The 14,194-nt window shown below is 46.8% G+C and overlaps 1 long non-coding RNA gene across 2 annotated transcripts; it reads right to left on the bottom strand.

Moving 5' to 3' along the window:
* Positions 1-3,014: 3,014 nt before the first annotated feature.
* Gm33973 lies at positions 3,015-13,618 on the bottom strand. 2 transcript variants are annotated; one of them, XR_373775.2, is made up of 2 exons: positions 13,483-13,618; positions 3,015-3,877 (listed from the first exon to the last, which is right to left on the bottom strand). It is a non-coding gene; the product is annotated as a predicted gene, 33973 (long non-coding RNA). The 2 variants fall into 2 exon arrangements; XR_373776.2 differs by lacking the exon at positions 13,483-13,618 and adding an exon at positions 5,668-5,948.
* Positions 13,619-14,194: the final 576 nt, after the last annotated feature.

The raw sequence follows: 14,194 nt of genomic DNA, 5'->3' as shown, positions 1-14,194 counted from the left end.
TGCCATGATATTTTTTGCTTTAGCTGAATACCCTCCCGATGGGGCGTTTTCATTGGACAAAATAAGGCCCAAATGCTGCATAATATCCCTTCCCCAGAGGTTAACCGGGAGTGGGAGCACATAAGGTATGAATTTCCCTTGCTGCCCTTCAGAGGATTCCCACGTCAAGGCAATGGAGCTTATAGTGGGACATGATTGATAACCTAGGCCCTGTAATGAATGAGATGACTCTGTGGTGGGCCATGCTTTGGGCCACCAATGTGTAGAAATTATACTTTTATCTGCTCTGGTATCAAGGATGCCTTCAAACTCTTTTCCGTTGATCTTAAGGCGGAGCTTAGGTCTATCATTCAAAGATACAACCAAATAGGCAGAATCATTTCCTGAGGAGCCCATTTTCTTTTATCTCAGGTCCTGCAAATTTCTCCCTGGTATTATCAGGGAGGAGCAGCAGCTGAGCTATCCTATCTCCTTTACTAATAGAAAAAACGCCCTTAGGGCTTGAGCACAGGACCTGTATTTCAGGGGAATGTTGACAATCCATAACTCCAGGGTGGACTACTAAGCCCTGCAAGGTGAGTGAACCCCGGCCGAGAATAAGGCCCATGGTTCCCGGGGGCAAGGATGGTATAGGCTCCACTGGCACCGGCTGAATACTCATTTGAGGCATTAATAGGAAGTCGGAGGCGGCACGCAGGTCCACCCTTGTGGGTCTTCCTGGGTCGCCTCTCTGACTGCTTCCTGGGTCCTGACAAACCGGTTCCCATATCTTTGAGGGCCCTGGGACCGAGGACCCGATGACCCGTTTTTTGGCACATAAGCTGATTGACTATCAGGTGGGGGAAGGATTCTGCCCTTTATATCCCTCACAGAGCGACACTGGTCGGCTCTATGATAACCCTTGCCACACTTAGAGCAAAGAGTGAGAGTCCCTCCCTGTTTATCTGGAGCTCTGCAATCTTTCTTAAGATGCCCAGGCTTTCCGCAGTTAAAACATGTCCTCTGATCATTTCTGCCCATGGAGCGGTTTTGGGATTGAAGGGTGGCAGCCGCTAAACCTGCATTGCTGAGAGGTCCCCCAAGCTCTCGACAAACCCTGAGCCAGTCTTGTAAGCCTTTGTTCTTTCTTGGGGCTATGGCCGCTCGGCACTCCTTTGTGGCTTGCTCATAGATGAGCTGTTCTACCAGAGGTGCGGCTTGCTCTGAGTCTCCAAAAATACGCTCTGCTGCCTCTGTCATTCTGGCCACAAAATCTGAGAAGGACTCCTGAGGTCCCTGGACGATCTTTGTTAATTGCCCAGTGGCTTCACCTGCTCGGGAGAGCGCCTTCCAGGCCCTAATAGCCGTGGAGGAAATTTGGGCATAAGCTCCCCAATGGTAGTTTGTCTGATCAGCAGAATAAGCTCCCTGACCCGTTAACAAGTCAAAAGTCCAATCTCTCTGCTCTGGAGTCAAAGCAGCTGCGTTTGTTCGGGCCTGCGCTTGTGCAGCTTCGTGCCAAAGCGCTCTCCATTCCATATATTTGCCCATACTAGGGAGAGCGGCTTTTACAATCGTTTGCCAGTCGGCAGGAGTTAGTGCCATGCCGGCAAGCCTGTCTAACTGCACCAAGGTAAAATTAGCATTGGTTCCGTATTTACGGACCGACTCGGCAAGTTCTTTAATCTGCACGTATTCTACCGGAGCGTGGACACGCCCACCCTCGGCTCCTTCAAAGACCGGAAATGCCTGTATACTTATTTTGTGTACCATATTTTCTCTTTGCTCCTATTCTCTCTCCCCGCTTTACTTCTGATAGACTGTCCTGAATTTCATCTAGAATTTTCAGCCCTATCTTAATCACCTGATAACATGTGAAAAGGAACAAAAGGGCTCCTAACACTAGAAAAAGTTCAAGGCCAAACATACCTTGTAAAGCTATTTCCCACTTTACTTCTGATAGACTGTCTTGAATTTCGTTAGAAAGTTCAAGGCCAGACTTACCTTGTAAAGCTGTACTCACTGGTACTCCTGTTCCCCAGCTGAAAAGTTCTGAATTCATGCAGTTGAATCCTTCTCAACAGTCTGTTTTACGGGAACCTTTATTACCATGACCCGCAGTTCTGGTTCCGGAATGAGGAATCTTCCTTGCGCCGGTGATGGTTAACTCCCGTCCCGAGTTTTTCTTCCCGGGTTTCCGGCACCAACTCTTAAACGCGTTCTCACGACCGGCCAGGAAGAACACAACAAACCAGAATCTTCTGCGGCAAAACTTTATTGCTTACATCTTCAGGAGCCAGGAGCGCAAGCCCCAAGCCCCAAAAACGAAAGGCCCCCCGCTTACATCTTTAGGAGCCAGAGCGCCAGCACGCCAGAGCAAAAGCGCAAGAGCACAAGTAAGAGAGAGAATGGCGGAAACCCCGTCCCCTTTTAAGGAGAATTATCCTTCGCCTAGGACGCATCACTCCCTGATTGACTGCAGCCCATGGCCGAGTAAAGGCAGAGTACATGTAGTGGAAAATTACTCTTGGCACATGCGCAGATTATTTGTTTACCACTTAGAACACAGGATGTCAGCGCCATCTTGTGACGGCGAATGTGGGGGCGGCTCCCAACAAACACACACGGACAACCGGATCCTTCTGCAGCAATGCTTTATTACGCTAGCTTCAGCATGAAGAGGAAGGCCCAGAGCCCAGAAATGGTGCTGCTTATATAGGCCTAGGAGTGATGTGCCCATACCTGATTGGTTATGCTACCAGTACCTCATTAATATGCATCAGGCCAGGCAGTGACTCGGCAAAAAACTCTTATGCACATGCACACATTGGTTGTTTACCCATATTCATGGGCGTCGGCTTAAAGAAACCAGCGCCATCTTGTAATGGCGTTTGCGGCTTCCCACACACGCAGAGTTGAAGAAGGGATGACCAATGTCCAAGAGTTTGCCAGTACTTGTCTCAAATAAGATGTCTGGTTTTGTTGCCTTCCCTTAATTAAAAACTGTTGAAATGTAAGGAAAAAAATCACAAAGGTTATGTAAACAAACAAGTTTATTGATAAGTTTATTGCCTTATTGATAAGTTCTTTCTAAGGGGAGTTAAAAAGTATTCCCACATGTCCAGTTATGAGACCAACACAGCATCAGATCCCATCCCAGTTCTACAAGGGACCACCTGGTCTCAAGACAGACAGTACTCCTAAAGTACTGGGAGCACAGCTCCTAAGTACTGGGAGCACGGCACAGCTAGCAGAGTCATGCCATGGCCAATGAAGACTTTCGGGAAATGTTTTAAGAGTGCAGGAAAAGGCTGTGTCTAAATCACTTAGCAACCAGGCGCCAGTCCTTGGGACTTTATAAAATGGATTAGCCTAGCTGGATGATAACAAGCATCTCTTCAATGCTCCCACAGCCTGTGTAGCTGGTATGGGTGAGCCTTCAGTCACAGCTTCTGCTCTGTGAGCCTGACGCAGGAGATTTTGATATCCATGAAATACTCTGGCAGCCCAGAAGAGGTTCAAGGGCTTGGCTCATTGACCAGCAGTCTGAGAGTGAAAGTGTCGCCCTTGGACCACATGCTGAGCCTTCTGTGCTCTGACTGTTGTAGAAACACAGGAACCTTGAGCCACACAATGGCTGGTGCCTGCCAGGTGAGTGATACAGGCAAGACAGAGGAAAGGAGAAAGAGAAAATGTAGCCTTGTGTGGAAGCTTCTGTATTCACTTCTTTGTGCTCTCAAAGGTGTCTCAAGGCCAATTTGAGGGTCACAATGGGGTAGAGAGGGCTAGAAACTCCCCCCTCCCCTGCCTGAAATCACAGCTCCTCAGTTTCAGATCCATCATCACAGATCCATGCCAGCTTTTTATTTGGCAAAAGGCAGCGGTCTTCTGAACAGCGCTGTTTTAGAAAGAATAAAGAATATAAGTTCCTAATAGAACAAGAAGCAGAGCTCTTGGCCTCCAATGCAACCAATTACAAAGACAGACTCAAGCATGGCTCAATGAAAACTGCTAGCTGCTGGCTCATTTATCCTTGTACTCTTGGCTCAACAGTCCCCAAACCCAGCGGCATGAAGGAAAGAGCCCCAGCCTCAGACATGAGAGATGTGGCAGCTGACTTCTTTTGTTTGCCAATGACATCATCTCCCTGAGCTTTTCTTTACTTTGTGTGTATGTGTGTGTGTGTCTGTCTGTCTGTCTGTGTCTGTGTCTGTGTGTATCTGTGTGTCTGTGTGTTTTTGTGTGTCTGTGTGTGTGTGTGGTAGCTGCATGTGTATATAGTTACATGAGTACACAGATATGTGCAGATGTGTGTATGTGTGTATATGTATATGTATGTATGTATATGTATATGTATATGTATATGTATATGTATATGTATATGTATATGTATATGTGTAGAAGCCAGATGATAACCCCAGGTATTGTTCCTCGGATACTCTCCTCCATTTTTCTTACTCAGATTTATTATTTTTATTTCATGTATATGGATATTTTGTCTGTTTTTGTGCATGTGTGCCATGCATGTGCCTGGTCCTTGTAGATGTCAGAAGAAGGTATCAGATACCCTGGGACTGGAGTTAGAGAGAGTTCTGAGCCACCATGTGGATGCTGGTAACCAAAGCTGGTTCCTCTGCAGGAGCAGCAAATACTTTTAACCAATGAGCCACCTCTCCAGCCCACCCTGATTTTGAGGTTAGCCCCCGCCCCTCTGGGACCTGTGACTCATCAGGTAGGCTTAGCCTGGTTGGTCAGTAAGTCCCAGAGATCTGCCTTCCAGGCCTTAAAATTTAAGTGTGTGCTGTCATGCCTAGATTTTTACCTGGGTTCTACTTAAACTCTGGTCTTGGTGCTCACAGGGCAAACACATCACTGACTGACCTATCTCTCCAGCCTTTCTTCCTTCCTTCATTTTATTAACTGTAGAGAACTTGATGGCTTGTCCCCTCCCTACTATTCAGGACTCTGAGGACAATTTACATGAGGATTTCCCATGAGAGAGCACTATGAAAACTGTTCACACATTCCCAACATCACCGTGCCTCTCTACACGTTCCAGTAGTCAGCAGATCCCAGCACACACTTCCATCAAGGAATTACAGATCCAAGTGGACCTAAGCCTCGGACACCAGCAGACAGGGAGGGATAGACAAATAATTTAGACTTAAATGAAAGACGTCAGTATAAGGAAATCTTGTGATAAAGAAATCAGAGTCCCACTCTCTTCCACTGGGCTCAGAGGTAACTCTGAAGACCACCCAGGTCAGAATTAGAAGCACCCAGAAGCTCTCTGAGGGGACCTGTCTGAAGGGTCCCCTTTCTGTGACTTTCATATGCAGCTACACAGTCATTTCCTATTGCTTCAGCTACTCACCCAGAGCCAAAGAGAGCCAAGGAGTTTCTGTACTATCATTTACTCTGGCCCACTACCTCAGACCTTCAGTGTGGACAGAAAATAGCATAGCCAGTGACTGTGAGGGCCACAAAAAAGAGAGCAGAGGCCACAAGATTCAAGAAGAAAAGCAACTGATATCCTATAGCCAGGACCAGAAAAAAAGAAAGAAAATGCCTTGTAATTCTTGCAAGGGCAGAAAAAAAAATCCACCATCCTTCTTAGATATGCAAACATCAGGCAGCAAGAGATCTAATTAGCAGAATGCAGCCATGCCCTCCCACCCCCATCAGTACCTTCTTAAACACAGAAGCCCCAGCATCAGATCATGCAAGCTCTTCACCCTCTCTGCAGCCACCGCAGATGGAGCAGGGACAGGCACTGAGCACTCCAAACGCATCTATATTTTAAACTGCAAATTAAACCCAGGCACGAGTGCAAAGCACCGCTTTAAGATGCAGAGGTCCGTGTGGCACTCTTAGGAGTCATCTCTCAGGAAACTGTGTCCCCTAGAGCACTGTCTCTGCCTTAATCAATGACATTGGGAAGTCAGCGTGCTCACAGAAAAACCTGTGATTGAGAAATCTGAGTCGAATCACTGACAAGCAAGCCTGAACAATAAGAGAAAACAAAATATAATCAAGTGGCACAGGAAAGGAGCTGTTGCCCCTCGAATAGGCAGCGAGATTGACAGAGACATGACTGCAGTATCCCATGAACGCCGGGAGGGGATTCCAATGTGTGCGTGATGACCTGTGGCTCTTAAATACTGCCTTGCCATTTTCAAAGCCCTTTCACATCATGATCAAATCTGATGCTCACAAAACTTGAATGCAGGCAGCACGGGCATAGTTCCCATTTGACAGACAGGGAAACTAAAGTCCAAAATGTTACGTGACTTTTCTGTGATCGCACAGCTGGTACAGACTTGAGCCTTCAACCTAGGTCTCCATGCCTCCCTCTCTGTGTCTGCTATAGAGAAACATGTTACCATGGGAACGGAGTGACAGCAAATGAAGAGACTGGGAAGGTTGGCCTTGGCCTAGCATGCATGGTGCTGGTTCAATCCCCAGGACAATGAACAAAATAGAGAAAGTCTTAGAGGAAGCACTAGGTGGTCAACCTTCTAGAATGGCATATCAGAACAAAACTGGTCCAAGTGGGAAGTCAAGAAACAAGATGGGGTCAGTGAGATGATTCAGAGGTTAAAAGTACCAGCTGCTCTTTCAGAGGACCCAGGTTCAATTCCTAATACCCATAAGTCCACTCACAACCACCCATAACTCTGGTTCCGTGGGACCCAGCAGTCTCTTCTGGCCTCCATGGCACTAGGCACACAGGCAGTACACATATATACAGACATGCAGTCAAAGCACTTAGAAAGAAAGAGACGGGGGTAAAGAGGGAAGGAGGGAGGTAGGGAGGGAAGAAAGGAGGGAGAGAGGATACAAGTAAATAAATTTAAAGGAAAAGCTGAGGAAAATGATAGTCTCCATGTCAGAAGGCCATCCTTCAACAGCCTGTCTTGGAAATCTATCTGGACCCCATGCTATTTCTCCAGTTTTCCAGCAAATGCACTTAGACCCAGGGATGCTAAAGCATGGACTCCAGTACACATTTAAGACCAAGAGTGAACTATGGGAATTCCCAGACCTTACCATCATCAGGCTCAGTGCTAATTAACTACATCACTGAGTGCCTTGAGGAAGGAGGAGGGAGAACCCACAAATACAACGGAAAACACTGTTCTGCCCTGAGAAAGCCAGCAAAACCTGCTCTCGCAAAGCACAGGAGGTAGGGTCACAGAGCACAGGCCACCCTCCCTGTAAGTTTCCTATGGGTCACTGCTGGCTTCCACCTTAAGGATTTCACCCACTTCATCAGTTCTTGATGATAAAGCAGGAGTCATTTAGCCTGCAAGATGGCTCAGGAGGTCAAAGTACCTGCCACCAAATCTGAGGACCTGAGCTTAATCCTGGATATCACATGGTCGAAGAAATGAACCAAAGAGTTATCCTATAACCTCCACTTATGCTCTGTGGCATGCCTACATGCACACACACATACAGTTACACACTAAGTAAATATGAAAGATAGATAGATAGATAGATACATATATACAAACATACATGCATACATATACATACACACATATATACATAGATGATAGATTCATTTATACATGATAAGTATATAGATGATAGACAGATATAAATAATAGAAGATAGATGATAGATAGAGATAGATAGATAGATAGAGTCATATTAAAAGTCTCTGTACAAACTTTGAGAATTACTATTTGCAAAGTCCATTCAAGCTAACAACCCTGTAGGTTTTCTGAGTGTGTATACATTGCATGCATGTATTATGTATATACATTTATGTATGTGTGTATGTGTGTTGTGTGTGCATGCATGTGCATGAATTGTGTGTGCGTGTGTCCTGTCTTTGCCTGTATGCCCAATGCCCAAGCAAGAGGCATTGCCTCCTCAATTTACTCTCTGACTTGCTGTTCCAGCTTAAAAGGCCAGGAAAGTACACGCTCTGCAGAATCCGGGTTCCATTAACTAAAAAGCATTTTGCACCGGATACTGAATGAGCCACCCATGCTGTGGGACAACACAGACTGTAGAAACACCTTAGCAGACAGAGAATGGGCAGGTGACACACACGCTTCTTCCGTTTGCTCTGAGCATGCTCAAGCTTGCCACCAACTCCGCCATTTTTTCCCATTAAGATATGATGCAATATTTCCCTTTCGGTGAAATGAAATACTACTTTTGGGTTTCAGGTTAAGACACAGCCCTAAATCTTATAAAGAAAACAGGGATCAAGAAAATAGGTTGTAGCATTGTAGAAGAAACTTCAGACCACCCAACCAACCCCTGAAGGCCATAGATTTTCAGGCCAGGAAGAAACCCAGGGGTCTCACCCTGTCAAAACCACTCTCTCAATCCATCAACACAGCTCCAGCTGGTTCCTCTGACTCCTGTGGAGGATGAAGGCTAGTTAGGTTACCAGATGAATCTACTATGGTAACCATGTTGAGAGACAAATTTCTAACCTCTAAATCAGCTTGCACTGCTAAAACACCTCTGTTTGGATTTAGGCAGAACTGCTTCAACCTTCCCCAGGATGGCTGGTGGACTCTGCAAAGAGGGAGGATGAGGCCCAAGCCTTTGCTAAGCGTATGGAAGTGTGGTGTTCTCTTAGTTCAGGGTGTTGCAAGCGGCAGCACCGTCGACACTGTGGACAGGTAGTCCTCTGTTGTGGGGTGCGTTGACTTGCCGGGGCTGCTGGGAATGAACGCACAGACAGAGTAGCTGAAAACAGGAAAGACTTACAACTCCATACTTCTGGAAGCTGGAAGTCTGATGTCAAGGTATCAGAAGGGTTGGCTCTTCCTCAGGGCTCTGGGGGGGAAGGAGGAGGGGAGATGGTCCATGCCTCTCTCCAAGCTCTGACAATGGCAGTGTTAGGGACTAACTCCAAAATGTATCTTAGAAGTTCCTGCTTTCTACACTTGAGCCCCAGATTGCCCTTTGTTTGGAAAGCTATGGGACCTGGCTGGTGAAAGTAGATCAAATGGGGTGGGTCTTTGAGTGTCTTGTTCTGGTATAGCTCTCTGCCTCCTGGCTGTTATAATGTGACCAAACGCATGCTTCCTTTTATATTGGATATTTCAAATGTTATCCATTTTCCCAGTTTCCCCTCCAGAAACCCCCTATGCCACCCCCCTCCCCCTGCTCCTATGAGGGTGTTCCCCCACCCACTCACCCACCTACTCCCGCCTCCCTGCCCTGGCATTCCCTTACACTGGGGCATAGCAAGCTCATGCTTCTAATGTTAGAGTCTGATTTACTCTCAACACCGCTGTCTTCCCCATTTGAATAGAATGAAATCTGTTCGAAACGATGAGCTAAAACAAAATTAAGCCCTCCTCCCTTCAGTAGTTTCTGTCAGGCATTTTGGTCACCGCCACGAGAAGCATAACTTATATAAATAGAATCCTTGGTGCCCCCTGGCTGGTGTGACAGGGCGCCCCAGTCTCTGCTTTCACCTCCTCCTGGGTTTTCTTGGTTTTTGTCATCAGACTATCATGTGGGAATATGTGGGTAGGTCGGTTCTGGGGTGCTGAGCTAAATTAGGATTTCCATGTGTCTTTCTAGGGAGACATAGTTCAGCTCATAAAGAAGAGCATCCTGGGAACAGGATCCTGTTAGCAGCATCGAGCCTGCCATGTTTCTCATGCCAACATCCTCCCGTTGTGACAATTAAAACTGTTTCCAGGCATTGTCCGATGTCCCCTAGAGAGGAAGAAACGGTCTGGTTGGGAAGCAATGCCTTAAGGCTTTGGGATCAGAAAGATGAAAGTTTGACCTTGATTCTAATTACTAACTCCATGGCCTTAGAAAACACGGGCTACCCTTTCTTCTCGTCACCTCAGGCCCTACGGGTAACTACAGAGCTGCAGAATTGCTGAGCATCACCAGCTGCTGTATTTCATGCAATAGGGATGTCTCTCTGGCAGGATTCTCCACAGGCCTCAAGATTTACTACTCTTGTGCGCGCCCAACTGGCCAGGAAGAACGACGCTGCAACAGGATCCTTCTGCACACGTTTATTCAGTCCTGTTTCTTCTTGTTTATATCTCCCTTGTTTATATCTCCCCCGAACCCTGGGCCTCTCATTCTTTTATACTCTCAGTTCCCATCCATGCACAGCAGGCCACGCCACCTCACCAGGCACGCAGCTTCAGCTAATCAGGGCAGCAGGGGCATATCTCCATCAAAATGGATTCACCTGAATCCTGGTATACCTGCGCAGCTCTCAAGATGTTTGTGGCTTATATGAGAAAGTCAGGTGCAAGTCATACGACTTAGCTGCAGTCCCTGGCGCCTTTGGGACTGCCGCCACACCCGCTCCTCACATACTACCCTTGACCCGAGATCCAAAAAGGCAAAGGTGCTAACACAGGTATGCCCTGCATCCCCCATGAGGAGTCAAAAACCTCTGCAGAGCCTGGTCAATGCCTTCCCAGCATCAGTGACCACAACAGTAGATGTGCAGATCACCATCTATCTATCACAGCCAAGGAAGGGCTTGAAGCGCTGGTGCCCAGAATGTTAGTGTGTCTGCCCTTGCAGCATGGAGGGCATCAGGCAAGAGAGCACTAGAAAATCTACTGGAGAAGACGAGGTTGGGGAAGAAGAAGGTAGGGGTCAGTTAATGGCTTCTCTGTAGACCTTGCCTCCTGCGCCACGCCATGACCGGCTACCTGACATCTCACACTGATGAGCAGAGAATGCAGAGTAACTGTTCCAGTTCCCTCACCTGAGCCAGAGAAAGACAGGAGCGGCATCTCATTTGCATGCCTACCACTTATGCTATTAAAAAAAAAAATGCCTGTCACATGACAGAAGCAGAGAAAGTGGTAGTCTTTATTTGTGTGCCACCCCTGTGCTACCAGTATTGCCAGCCTCTTGGATGGCAGAGCCGTATTCATGATGAGCACTGAGCCACCTCTCCAGACCCTAGTTGGTCCTTGAGGCCCACGCTGTATGATGTCAACTGAAGTACCCCACATCACTCTAGTTGAGTGCTCGGCGAGCTGTGAAAAGCAGGTAACAGCACAGAACACCTCCCTTACCAAAGACTTGGATAGGCCAAGCCACTTTCACCGGCAACTACAGACAGCTACTCTGAGGTCACCTTCATTTTCCTGCCTTCTTACCATGGTGATATGGGACAGGGACTCCCTGTCCTCTTAGGAATCTCTTGGCTTCCCTTTGTCCCACATTATTGTTCCACTCCAGTTTGGGGGCAGAATAGCAGGAAGCGTCCCCCAGCTCCCCCCCCCCCCCACACACACACACCTGTGCTATTGCCCATCCCAGAATGACTAGCAGTAGAAACAAGGGACTCTGGTCACTGTTGTCCCACCCTCCAAAATCACTATATTTATCAATAACTTTTAACATGGGGGGTTCATTCCATCTTAATACCAATAAAGAGAAGTGCTACTTCAAGAGTCCTGGAAATACAACTTCTGTGTCAGACCCAATCTCTGTCTCTAGCATTCCTCTCATGCCATCCCTCTTGACACAAGCTGAATAAATCTGGCTCACAGACCGCTATGTCACCAAGGGAAAAAAGTCTTCCAACCTAAGATCTAGTTTGCATTGCAAAGCAGAGGACTCAGGATCTCAGACTGTAGCATGTGTACTGACTGGCTCAAACCTCCTTCACTCCACTGAACTGGCTTACACTGCACCTTTGCCTGGTTAATGACATCAATCTAAGGTCAGCTCCTTAAACTCTGGGGGCATATTGGGATTTCTTGTTTGATTCCTAGTCACAATCAAAAATTCCTTTCTAGAGCTATGGAGGCGGCCTAGTGGTGAAGACGGCCCTTGCAGAGGTTCAGTTCCCAGAACGCCTACCAAGGCAGCTCACAACAGCCTGCAACAACAGCTCCAGGGGATCATATGCCCTCTTCTGGCCTCTGAGGCACCTGCACTCACATACATGTAGACAATCACGTAGATACATAATTAAAAATAAAACTTGTTTTTTTTAAAGTCCCCTTCCCATTTGAGGAAACTGTCTTGGTGGAAACCCGCAAAGACTGAATATAGGTGATTGCTATTCCCTCCACACCTTGGCAGCCAATCAAGGGTGAGCTCAAGGACAGAGCTACTGCAGAAACTGCTTTTACACTGCTCAACTGCGGGCTCTGCCTGCAAACCATCGTCCTCCTTGACTTCAGTATTCATTAACAACAGCCCAGCAGAGGGAGTAAAATGCCTAAGAGGGGGACAGCTTTATATGGTTCACATAAAAGCTTCATTCGGACCAATGGTTCTCCTGGTCCAGCACCATCCAATATTAAATCATGAGTAAGTGATATAAAATCAAAATGACGGAGATTCATTATCCCTGGCCGTGTTAGGTGAATAGTCCTGGAACCCCTATCTAAAGGTCATGATATATCATGGTGACAATATAACCTGGTGGCTGTATATAGTGCCAGCGGTGGTACTATAAATTATAACATGGTGGCCAGATATACTGCCAGAGGTGGTACTATACAGTATAACCTTGTGCCATATATAATGCCAGTGGTGGTACTATAAATTATAACATGGTGGCCATATATACTGCCATCGATGATACTATAAAATCTAACATGGTGTCTGGATATATTATCAGTGGTGGTACTGCACAGCAGTGGCCATAGCCATCACTTACTCCCCACTATCTGCAGCTGGCATCCCAGCTTCCACATGGATACTGTGAAATCCAGGATTATTCCAGCTTCTTGCATATATTGAACAGCCAGACATAGCTGGAGCAAGGCTCATAGCCATACAGAAACTACCCAGAAGTCCTACAATCTTCCTTTAATACAACTGTTCCCAACCTGTGGGTTATGACCCCTTTGGGGTTGGATGACTCTTTCACAGGGTTTGCATATTAGATATTTGCATTACAATTCATAACAATTAGTAAAATTACTGTTATGAAGTAGCAATGAAAATAATTTTGTGGTTGGGGGTCACCTATTGGTGTACGTTTTTGAGCTGCTTTGCTGGGTTCTTTTACCTTCCTCCCTTCTAACTCCCCAACACTAGGTAGGAGAGAAAGGTTAGAGGGTAAAGGGTGTGTAGAGCTCTTTAGATTAATTCCTGCTGCCTAGGGACGTCAAGTCCAATCTTTGTCATCAGAATATCCAGCAATCCAGCAATGCAGCAATGCAAACACAGCAGCAGCAACCAGCAGGGGGAACATCTGTAACTCCAGGCCCTCTCAGGCTCTCTCCCATTTATACCCTCTCCAGAGTCCCCATAATTCCAAATGTAAACTATCCACAGCAAGCAAGCATCACACCCCTCCTAGAGCACGAGACAATCAGAAGCAGTCCCATATCCCACACCTGAGATTAAAACAAAAACATATTCACGTGCACAACTAGGTCTTTAAAGAAACCAAATTCTCACTGCATGCTCCACCACATGAGACACTGTGTTAAAGGGCCGCAGTGTTAGGAAGGTTGAGAACCACTGCTTTGATGCATCTGTTTCTTTGTTTTGGCAGGAACTAGAGCCTACCTTTTGTGTTCTCCTCAGCAGCTCTGGTGCCTCCTTCAACGTCTCCTCTCTCCATCCCCATCTTCAGCTGACAGCTTCATTCCCTCGCTGAGGGAAACAGGAACAATTGAAAGGCAGACATCTGTACCCGTCTCTCACTTTCTCTTCCTGCTGCAATGAACTCTGGTCCTGTTTCCTCCAACCCTTCAGCCGCCCACTAGAGTTCACGCCCACGCCCACGCCCATTCCCATAATCCTCCCTGTACTTAGAGCCACCCTCTCCCACTGTCAACTGTTCCTCTCTACCAACTACTGCTGTTCCAGTCAGCGTCAATCTACAAGTGTTGCCATTACATTTAAAAACAAGATCTCCTCCAGCCCACCAGAAGCACCCTACTTAGAATCTCTGACATGATCCTGTCTCTTAGAGGGATTAGACAGCTGGAGGGGTTGCTTGTATTGGGGTCCTCTATCAAGGAGGGGTATCCATTTGTCCTCTCCAGAATAGATCCTTACCTTTTAATATGGGTTTACTTCCTCTGCCTTAGCTACTATAGTTCTATGAGTATATTCAGTAATTAACTTCAGTTAACATTCGGTACCATTGTATGCCATATACGTTTGACCCAGGGGTTCACTGTGTAAGGAAGAAAGGGTAATAAGGTTGATGTCCACAAAACTCAACATTATTTCATGCCCCCTCTCACTCAAAGACAGTTTACAGGATAGTAAA

Source organism: Mus musculus, chromosome 1 (assembly GCF_000001635.26).
Source record: "Mus musculus strain C57BL/6J chromosome 1, GRCm38.p6 C57BL/6J".
Classification (NCBI taxonomy): Eukaryota; Metazoa; Chordata; class Mammalia; order Rodentia; family Muridae; genus Mus; species Mus musculus.
The sequence above is the reverse complement of the archived record's forward strand: the minus strand, read 5'-3'. Positions and strand labels throughout refer to the sequence as shown.